This window comes from Leptonychotes weddellii, chromosome 4, assembly GCF_054177405.1.
Source record: "Leptonychotes weddellii isolate Sample4059 chromosome 4, ASM5417740v2, whole genome shotgun sequence".
In the NCBI taxonomy this organism is placed as follows: Eukaryota; Metazoa; Chordata; class Mammalia; order Carnivora; family Phocidae; genus Leptonychotes; species Leptonychotes weddellii.
Genome location: NC_138372.1, coordinates 59,438,760 through 59,450,121, shown reverse-complemented (window position 1 = coordinate 59,450,121; position 11,362 = coordinate 59,438,760).

Below are 11,362 nucleotides of genomic sequence, written 5' to 3'. Positions count from 1 at the left end.
TTCCTATACATAATCAAACAATTCTTTGGAGGTCTTCGTTTATCGACTTTTACTATTTTTCAGTAAGGTTTCCTTACACAAGTAAAATGATGAACGAGAATACGAGCATTCGGGAGCTCAGTATTTTACATACGTTATCTCATCCAGGGATACTTGGAAGAAGCCCTCGGGCATGGAGTCCAAATTACTCTGCATCACTAAGGTTATGGTAAATAAAACAGTGAAAAAGCAAGAACAGATGTGAACGGTAAGCTGATTTAACAAATTCTATAATAACATACATATGGAGGAGCTGCATGGAACTTAGCAGCCACATACAAAAGTCATATATTTTACTCATTTAAGAACTGTATACAAAACTGAAAATAGTAGGAGTAATTAGTTGACATGCAAGCCTTTGAGGACTCTTTGAGAGTTGGGCAAATAATTTCCTTCATACAGAACCCAAAAGAGTAGATGGAGTAAAATATACTTTCAGTAAAAGCAATAACCTAAATAATCTTTTGAAAATAATTATTACAGTAATTTTAAGGTCAAGAGATAGTAAAGACAAAAAGATATCATTTCTCTAAGGAAAAATATCTCACCTAAGAGTTGAAATTCTGGAGTAATTATGTTACATATCAAAAACACGATGGGGCGCCTGGGTGGCTCACTCGTTAAGCATCTGCCTTCAGCTCAGGTCATGGTCCCAGGGTCCTGGAATCGAGCCCTGCATCGGGCTCCCTGCTCTGGGGAAGCCTGCTTCTCCCTCTCCCACTCCCCCTGCTTGTGTTCCCTCTCTCGCTGTGTCTTTCTCTGTCAAATAAATTAATAAAATCTTAAAAAAAAAAAAAATGAATGCTACAATCCATTCATTGGTGGAAAATGTGAAAGATTGTCAGCACCTGAGAGTCATTAGCTGGTGATGAGATAATTGTCTCCAACTGTTCCATTTTAAACTTATACATGGAAGTGGTAGTTTCTCAAACATGGCCAAGCATTTTTCATTTTGTTCTTGGTTTTATTTGAAAAAATATACCAGTAAATATTATCCAAATATTTTTGCCACATTTGTTCGTTAAAATTAGAACACTGAATTTACCCAGAAAGTTTTTTAAGTTAAGAATTTTATCTGTATGGGCGCCTGGGTGGCTCAGTTGGTTGAGCAACTGCCTTCGGCTCAGGTCATGATCCTGGAGTGCCGGGATCGAGTCCCGCATCGGGCTCCCTGCTCAGCAGGGAGTCTGCTTCTCCCTCTGACCCTCCCCCCTCTCATGCTCTATCTAATTCTCTCTCTCAAATAAATAAATAAAATCTTTAAAAAAAAAAAAAGAATTTTATCTGTAAACTAATCATTATAACCTCAGTCATTTAAAATAACATAATTCAGGTTTTGCTATAATTTTATAATAGAGACAGGGCTGAAGTTTATATCTGCCAAGCAGAATGCAGAGAATGTTGATTAGCATGGCATAGATATAACCTGAAAATCTGAATGGAATTTTTAAGCGGGCATCCTGCCTTCCACTTTCCTTTCAAAAGTCAAGTAAACAAATAAAAATATGTATGTTTTTAAAAAGGACAAAATCAGCCATAAGGGAATATTCTACAAAGATGGTATCATGTTCTATAGTTTCCACAACTGTTATAAATCAGGGAAGCTGTTCAGGATACCAATTAAGTGCATGAGTTTTACATTAAGAGAACTGATTGAAGTCATCACGCTATTATATGATAGTCGACAATGATTTGGGGCAAATCTTTTCATCTCTTGGCTAATTTTTCATGCTTAAAGATATTTATTTCTTACGGTAAATAAGAGGGTTACATGAAATAACATCTGCAGATGAAGTAACATTGTACTCAGCACGTAGTAAATACTTAAGAAATATTAATTATTAACTAACACAATAGATATTCATAATGAAATGAATGACATACTGTAAGATCCTGTAGTATCTTCTGAATCAAATATGTGTTCTGTGTTTGATAACAGTTTTCATACAACATATTTCATTGTACTCAGACTTTGAAAATAGGCTATCTGAATATGGTATATTTTAATTATTCGATATAATCAGAACATTTTATTCCAAACATTTTGGATTAAGAAAAGTTGCTTTAAATTGTGAATATAAGTTATAAGAGAAATATTAAAAATACTTGCAATTCATTCATTTTAAAGTGTAATAGGAAATTTCACATTTGCTGATCACATTTTTATCTGCTCATTAAATCAAATCCTAAACTACATTTATTTAGCGAATGAGTATTTCAGGTTATAAACTATACGAGAAAGTAATCAAACAATCTATCTTTGTGATACATTGTATTTAATATTTAATTCAAAATGGTCTACTTCTGGAGTGCCTGGCTGGCTCAGTTGGAAGAGCCTGTGACTCTTGATCTCAGGGTTGTGAGTTCAAGCTCCATGTTGGGTGTAGAGCTTACTTAAATATTTTTAAAAACATAGTCTACTTCTTCCAAATTGCTTCTAGGATAAATAAACATAATTTCTTCTGCTTAAAAACATTTTGCATTATCGGGCGCCTGGGTGGCTCAGTTGGTTAAGTGACTGCCTTCGGCTCAGGTCATGATCCTGGAGTCCCGGGACCGAGTCCCGCATCGGGCTCCCTGCTCGGCGGGGAGTCTGCTTCTCCCTCTCCCACTCCCCGTTTGTGTTCCCTCTCTCGCTGTGTCTTTCTCTGTCAAATAAATAAATAAAATCTTAAAAAAAAAAAAAAAACATTTTGCATTATCTACCTTCTTGGATATCTATCTTAAATAAAAATACTATATAAATTTTACAAAATGTCTACTATTTAAATTATTCAGCGTAAATCCAATCCAACACTTATTGAGGAATTGTTTTGCATTAGGCCTGACTTAAAGGCTGGGGAAGAAAAGTCAATTTCCAAGAAGACCCACTCCAGTGAGGAAGATTTACATAACTGTTAATTAGACAAGGTGGAAAATAATAAGCTCTGCCAGAAGGAAGCAGAATGAGAAAAAGATTGATTCTGATCAGGAATGTCTCACATCTGAGGTAGAGCTTGATTTTGACAGAAGATGAAATTAGAATGATATAAGGAACATACAAGGAGAAAAACTCGGGGGCTTTCTTCCTACAGAGGCCAAACATAAGTAGATGTGAATGATTTATCTTACAAACTTGTCCCTAGGGTTAGAGTATGAACATATATAATTGAAAAAGCAGGTTTGTACCAGATTATATATCGTCTTGACTACCAGGAAGAAGTTTGAATTTTATTTTGTGAACAACCGATAATAATCAATAATGTGGTTAATGCAGAACACCAGACCAGCAGTGAGGAAACCTAGTCTAAGCTCTATCACTAATTAGCTTGTGGGCATGTCATTTAACAGCTCTGGACACCAGTTTCCTCACTGGTTGTTTTGTTTGTTTGTTTGTTACAGATTTTATTTATTTATTTGACAGAGAATAGAGCAGGAACACAAGCAGGGGGAGTGGGAGAGGGAGAAGCAGGCTTCCCGCAGAGCAGGGAGCCTGATGTGGGACTCAGTCCCAGGACCCTGGATCATGACGAGCCGAAGGCAGACGCTTCACGACTGAGCCACCCAGGCGCCCCTGTTTGCTTATTTTAAACAGAACTGAGAGTTGGACGGAACCACCTAAGATTCCTTTAAGTATAAACGTAATATAATTCTTAAAAAGATGATAAAATTCTATGATTCAATATAACACTATGGGACTGCTTTAAAATTTTAGCAGTCTGTATCATTTAAAAGGTGAAAATGGATTATTCCTACTTAAATAGAAAATTTAAAAATTTACCATTCTTGTGGTTATTAATATAAAAGATGATTCAGTTTTGCTGATGTGTTTTAAGTTTGTAACTGACATTTCTTTTCTGGGAATTAAATATATTCCCCCAAAGAAAGTTTATTCCATCCTTTGTCATTATAGCACTTTCTTCTCTGCCAGGATCTCAAATGCTTTGAAAAGATCCAGAGTTCCATAAAAATCCACGGCAAAATGTTTAGGCATAGTATCTGGCGTTTTAAAAAATGCTAAATATTTTTTGAAATTATTTTCTCCTTCCTTCCCATTTCTATTGTTAACTTTAACTCAAGCCCTCATAATCTCTTAACACAATCATTTTTGTCTTGTAACTGGTCTCATTTCTCCTATGCTATATCTTCCTTATCCATCTGCTATATCTCTACCTGTGAATGATCTTAGCAAACTTAAATCTAATTATGATACTTTCCTATTTAAAACCGTTTATTTCTTTTCTGTTGCTAATAGCAGTAGTTCTCAAGGTGTGGTCTCCAGACCAAGACTATCAGCATCACCCAGGAGTTTTTTATAAATGCAGATTCTCAGGTCCCATCCCCAAACTACCATCCATGTTTTAACAAGCTCTCCAGGTGACTCTGATTCACCCTAAATTTGGGAACCACTGGCTTATAGGATAAAACACAACTACCTTAGGATAGCATACATCTATTGCCAGTTCCCCACATATTCCCCTGCCTCTCCCAGATCAAAACCTATATTTTAGCCCTGTTAGAGCCTGGCAGATTCCTAAATACTACTGCCCTTTGTTCATGGTACTCTTAGAAAGCTCTTTCCCAACATGGCAGCCTGATAGCCCCCTTTTCAAAATTCAGCTCAAGGGTATATGGAATATTGTAGCAGATATAGATTGATGGAGCCTCGGATAAATCCCAATATAAGAATCATAGGCAAACCCTTAGGATTTTGGAGTACAGACATGCCCTCTGCTGCCAACAACCACTTTCTCTTTGAAGAGCAGCTCCTGACCTACGGACGGATGCTGGTAGAGACTCATCCCCTGATAGTGGGACACCAAGTGATTATGAAACCTGAGCTACTCCTCATGCATTGAGTGTTACTTGGTCAACCAAGTCATAAAGTTGAAACATGTACTCTATTATTAAGGGAATTAATAGAATGATGCATTCCATTACGTATGAATGACATGGCAAAGCCAAGTAAAGAGTAGTTATAATGGAGGAAAACACACAGGCCTGGATCTGCACAGTATGCTGGCACTAGCCAGAAATGGAAAGCTGCTGCATTACAACCTACTTGGGATGGCCCTGAAAGATGTGGTGAAGGGAAATCCCCCCAATGTGAAGAACTTTGGACAGTTTGCTTGATTGTCCACTTTGAATGAAAAGAAAATTGTCTGGTATCTGTTTGGCCACATTCCCTGAATTACTCCAGCTAATAACGTAAATTGACAAAGGGCCTACAACCAGGACCCTAGTTGAATGAGTTTATGGACTTGGGAGGAGCCTAAAGGCACAGGACCCCAGGCACTGCCTCAATACTATTGATCATTCTGGTGTGCTGCTTATCCATTAGGCAACTCCTTTGTCAGAATTTTACCTTTAAATCCTTAGTAAGAAGCACATTGGGAGAAGTAATTCACCAGCCCAAGGGCTTTGAAGGGAAGGAAAGAGCAATGGCCATCCAAGGACTACCAGTCTGTCTACAGTTGTTTTCATCAACACCTCTTGACACCGAGGCTTTGCCCTGGTAACACTCTGCAGATATCAGCGTCTGCAACCTGGGATGTTGCCTCCAATTTTGGGTGTAAAGCTGTGGGTAATGTCTATTACAAGGTAGTGCTGGAAAAAGACAAGAGCAGGCTTGAGAAGCTTTCCTCCAACAAATCCTCTCATCGTTGCCTCGCCAGCCTGCCATCTATTAACCCTGACAAATGAGTTCGTTCAGCATAGCCTAAATCTCTATACAGTTCCTTCTGTTTCCAGCTAGCTCTACATTTTCTCTAGGGCTGATTATCAGAGAGCTCTTGCCACTTTCCTCTCCTGGCCAGGAAGTAGAAACCCTCAAATCCTCATGAATTTAATGCCTGGCATATAGTTTGCTCTTAAATGTTTAATACTGAATGAATAAATCCTGGCACTAAGGCCTGAAATGAGGATTCTAAGTCCACTTTCAAATGAAAAGATGCTATGAATAATAATAGCTAATATTTACTATTGAGCTAGATAGGTTATTTCTTTAAATGAGGTAATATATGTAATACATGAAACAGTTATGATTTGCTTGTGTGTTCTGAGTGGGAAATGAGAAGCATTCTTCTTTACAGTAATAACATATACTTTAAGTGCTCACTATGTGCCATAGTTAATTTTGTGTCAGCAGCTTGACTGGCTTAAGGGATGCCAACATAGCTAGTAAAACATTTTTCCTGGGTGTGTCTGTGAAGGAGTTTCTGGAAGAGATTAGCATTTGATTCGGTCAGCTAAATAAAGAGATCTGCCCTCACCAGAGTGGGTGGGCACCATCCAATCTGTTGAGGGCAATAAGGGAACAAAAGGCAAAGCTCTTAGCTGAGATGTCCATCTTTTCCTGCCCTGGGACATCAGAACTCTTGGTTCTAGAGCTTTCAGACTCCAGGTTTTAGACCAGCCCTCGGCGTTCTCAGGACTTTGGACTTGGACCGAATTATATCACTGGCTTTCCTGGTTCTTCTGCTTAATCAATCAATCAATCAATCATCTATCTATCTATCCATCCATCTATCATATTGGTTCTGTTTCTCTGGAGAACCCTGGCTAAGGCACTATGTATGATTTACCCAACAAGGCCAATATCTTCCAAATACACTTAGTCAACTAATAAGTGCTCTTGATTGTTTCTTTTTCTGGAGAAAAGATGATTTTAGTTTTTCTGAAAAAATATTTTCATGACTTTGGAAATTACACACACACACACAACCACTTGATGCAAATTGTTTATCTAATAATTTCTAATATTTCTAAACATCAGACAATTTCTTGGCTGCTGCTTTAGAGATATATGTATGTGGCCCATTTATTTCTCTCCCGGAAGCACACCATGAACTAAAATAGCAATAATAAAGAGGACACTTACCCAAAGGTCTATGACCTCCAACAGCCTATAAGTAAAAACTATGTACAACCTCCTCAAACATCAAGATTACATTTAATGCTCACAAATGAAAACCATTGAATACAACAACTTGGGAAACATTTCCCTGCATTATTTTTGTGGTCACTGATGATTACCATAAAATTAAGAAATGTGAAAATAGAATTCAGTCAGACACTCTAAATGGTATTTTATTTTCTCATATATAGTCCTGAAATGGTTGTGATGCTGGCAAAGAGAGTGGAAGTTTTTAAAAGCCAATTTTAAATTCACTTTTTTTTTTGGTGGGCAGCAAAGCAAAGTTTATTGAGTGATAGTTCAAAGCTCCCAAAGAGGGAGGGGACCTGAGAGGGTTGCCCAATTCACTTTTTTTTTTATTTAATTTTATTATGCTATGTTAATCACCATACATTACATCATTAGTTTTTGATGTAGTGTTCCATGATTCATTGTTTGCATATAACACCCAGTGCTCCATTCAATACATGCCCTCTTTTAAAGTTTAAAGCAAATTGAAAAAAAAATTTAAGTAAAACTGTGCTTCATTTATCTTCCCTTAAATCAGAGTAAAGCGACACATCAAAATTAAGCTCACTCAAATCTATTCTGAATATTCTAAATAAATTGAATGAGAAATTTAAGACATTTCTGTTTCTTACTCAAATACCTATCTATATGTAAGATTTTTATAATAAGGTCTTTGGTTTATAGATTTAATTTTTTTTTTTAAGATTTTATTTATTTATTTGAGAGAGAGAATGAGAGAGAGAGAGAGCATGAGAGGGGGAGGGTCAGAGGGAGAAGCACACTCCCCGCCGAGCAGGGAGCCCGATGCGGGACTCGATCCCGGGACTCCAGGATCATGACCTGAGCCGAAGGCAGTCGCCCAACCAACTGAGCCACCCAGGCGCCCTATAGATTTAATTTTTTAAAATGTTATCAACTAATGAAATGTATTGCTAAAATAATGTATAAGCAGAATTCGAAGGAAATCTGAATGTTGTCATAGCTGATACGGGCCTTTAATATGGTAAATTTAATAGAAATTTACATTGCTACATATATAATTATCTTAAGTTCTGGGGGAGGGAAGGGAATGAACTCCACCACAAATTAATTGAAATAGTTGTGTTTTACGAGAATTTGTCTCATGACCAAGAAAAACAATATTTACTACTATTTCAACAATCAAATAATGCATTAAAACTTTCCAGTCAGGGAGCCCCTGGTGGCTCAGTCCATTAAGTGTCTGACTTCAGCTAGGGTTGTGATCCCAGGGTCCTGGGATCGAGCCCCATGTTGGGCTCCCTGCTCAGCGGGGAATCTGCTTATCCTTCTCCCTCTGTCCCTCCTCCAGCTTGTGCTCTCTCTCTCACTCTCTCTCAAATAAATAACTAAAATCTTTAAAGAAAAAAAACAAAAAAACAAAAAACCTTCCAGTCAGTAGTTTAAAAGTGGATTTAATAAAAATAGGGGTGCCTGGCTGGCTCAGTCAGTAGGGCATGTGACTCTTGATCTCAGGGTTATGATTTTTTTTTTAAAGATTTCATTTATTTATTTGTCAGAGAATGAGAGAGAGAGATGAGAGCACAAACAAGGGAAGCAGCAGGCAGAGGGAGAAGCAGGCTCCCTGCTGAGCAAGGAGCCTGATGGAGGGCTCCATCCCAGGACTCTGGGATCATGACCTGAGCCGAAGGCAAGCACTTAACCGACTGAGCCACACAGGAGTCCCTCAGGGTTATGAATTTGAGCCCCACCTTGGGTGGGGAGCCTACTTATAAAAATAAAAATTAAAAAAAAAGTGAATTTTGTAAAAATAAAATAAAAGGGAACTTAAACTATCTGACAATTAAGTTTAAATTTTGGCAATCACTACATTTATATCCTTATCAGAATACCTATCTATGAGTGTTTTTCAAACTGTAGAGTTAGTTCACAAATGTAAATCATGAAATAAATGTAGTGGGATACAATCAGAAAAAAATTTAATGAACTAGAGTAAAATAGAAAATATCTAGGTCATTCCATCTAGGAAGGATAGATGATGTTTTATGAAACTTTTTATATGTATATGAAATTCTTTTCATAGGTCAAAACTCAGCTAATTTCATATTGCTATTTTTATAGATCAAAAAAATTGAATATAACTTCATATGGTTCAAACTGATATGTATAAACATTCATGCACAAATGTAAGCAATGTATTCTTGCTGGCAAAGAGTAAAAAACAAAACAATACTATACATTACATAGCTCTAGAAAATAGCCTAATATTTGAGAATTTTTATTTCCTTTGAATTACAGAGTAGTTTTACTTGTTTATGAAATTTTTGTGGTTTATTAACTTTTTAAACTACATTTTAATATAGGTTGATATTTGAAAATGAATTCTAACAAGTTTATTAATAGATATTTTAAAGTTTCTAAACTTCTATGATTATTATTCCTAGTAACAACTTTGAAGAAAAAATAGGATTAAGTGAGGAATAATCGAGAGGTGGGCAAACTAATTTTCTAATTTTGTTCCCTGTATCAATTTTTTAAAACCATATTAATCCTATAAATAGTTTAAATTTCAAAGCATGATGAAACAATAACATTACCTCATTTAAATTCCCTGCATCATATACTGTGACTCGTTACAATTATAAAAGCATACATAATTCTTTTCCACCCTAACACTATTACTAGTACTAGTACTAAGATTAGTACCAGTACTTTTTTCTTTTAAGAAATGTACAGGACCTTCTACAGTTGTCAATGATACAAATAAACTTCTGGCCCATGAGTTCAAACTAGATTCTAGTGAATTAAATTTATGGTACAATCATTTAAGGCAGTTTCATCTACAGGAGGATAGACCTCATCTAGTGTCATTGTCATCTAACAACAGTCATCAGAATTACAATTAATACAATACTTTAAACAGGGGTAATTGTAAAACAAATTTATGGCTGTAAATACAGCATGTTCTCCTTGGAGAAAATGTTTTAAATTTGAAAATGAAGATGAAAGCAATAGTTACCCTGAATCCTACCATCTTGAGATCATCACTTTTAAATGTTTTGGTTTGTTTTCTTCCAGTCTCTTTTCTATAGATACATCCTAATGTAAAAAAAATTAAATAAAAAAATTAATCCTAATTTTGAAAATTTGACTCCCTGTAAAATAAATAAATGAGCAATTTTTTATTAGTTTCAGAGGTAGAATTTAGTGATTCATCAGGTGCATAGAACACCCAGTGCTCCTTACATTAAATGCCTTCCATAAATAAGCAATTTTAAAATAAAATTTAGAAGTCATCATTCTTTAATATTCCTTGTTAGGAATACAATATTTTCAAGTTACCTAAGACTTAGAAAGCATCTTATTATTTTACTTATTTATTTTTTTATTTTTAAGCAAGATCCATGCCCAACATGGGGCTTGAACTCATGACCCTAAGATCAAGAGTCACATGCTCTACTGACTGAGCCAGCAAGGTGTCCCTCGAGATCATCTTTTTTTTTTTTTTTTAAGATTTATTTATATATTTATTTGACAGAGAGAGACACAGCGAGAGAGGGAACACAAGCAGGGGGAGTGGAAGAGGGAGAAGCAGGCTTCCCGTGGAGCAGGGAGCTCGATGCGAGGCCGGAACCCAGGACCCTGGGACCATGACCTGAGCTGAAGGCAGACGCTTAACGATTGAGCCACCCAGGCGCCCCTCGAGATCATCTTATTAAACTTTTAACTTTACCAATAAGAAAAAGCTAAGGCAGTGAGGTTAAACACCCTGACCAAGGTCACAAATGTTAGTTATTGGTAAAACCTGATGCCTAGTAGTATTCTTTCCAACCTCACTTTGCCTGCCTTCTTGCATGGATCATATTTTAAATAGGCCACCCTGTGTTTTTATGTACTTTAATTATTTCAGCTTATACTTCAGAAATAAGCAAAAACATTACTTATAAAAAAGAATGAAGGGCACCTGGGTGGCTCAGTCATTAAGCGTCTGCCTTCAGCTCAGGTCATGATCCCAGGGTCCTGGGATCGAGCCCCACATCGGGCTCCTTGCTCAGCGGGAAGCCTGCTTCTCCCTCTCCCACTCCCCCTGCTTGTGTTCCCTCTCTCGCTGTCTCTCTCTCTGTCAAAAAACAAATAAAATCTTAAAAAAAAAAAAAAAAAGAATGAAGATACATTGATCCTTTTTCTCCAAAGTCATTTGTTAAAACACATTATTAGTAGTTTAGGCATTTTGGTAATTACACAAATATGAACAACTAAAAATATTAGAAGCAACATACCTATCACCCTTTCAAGAAACAATTTTTTTTTTTAATCCGTCAAGGTTTAAACTGTGTGAGGCTCAACTCTGAGACAGCATGAGAAGTTATGCAGACCTACTCCCCAGTGAAACTGATGGGAAAAAAATTTAAACACCTATTTAAGATCTCTGGAAATGGT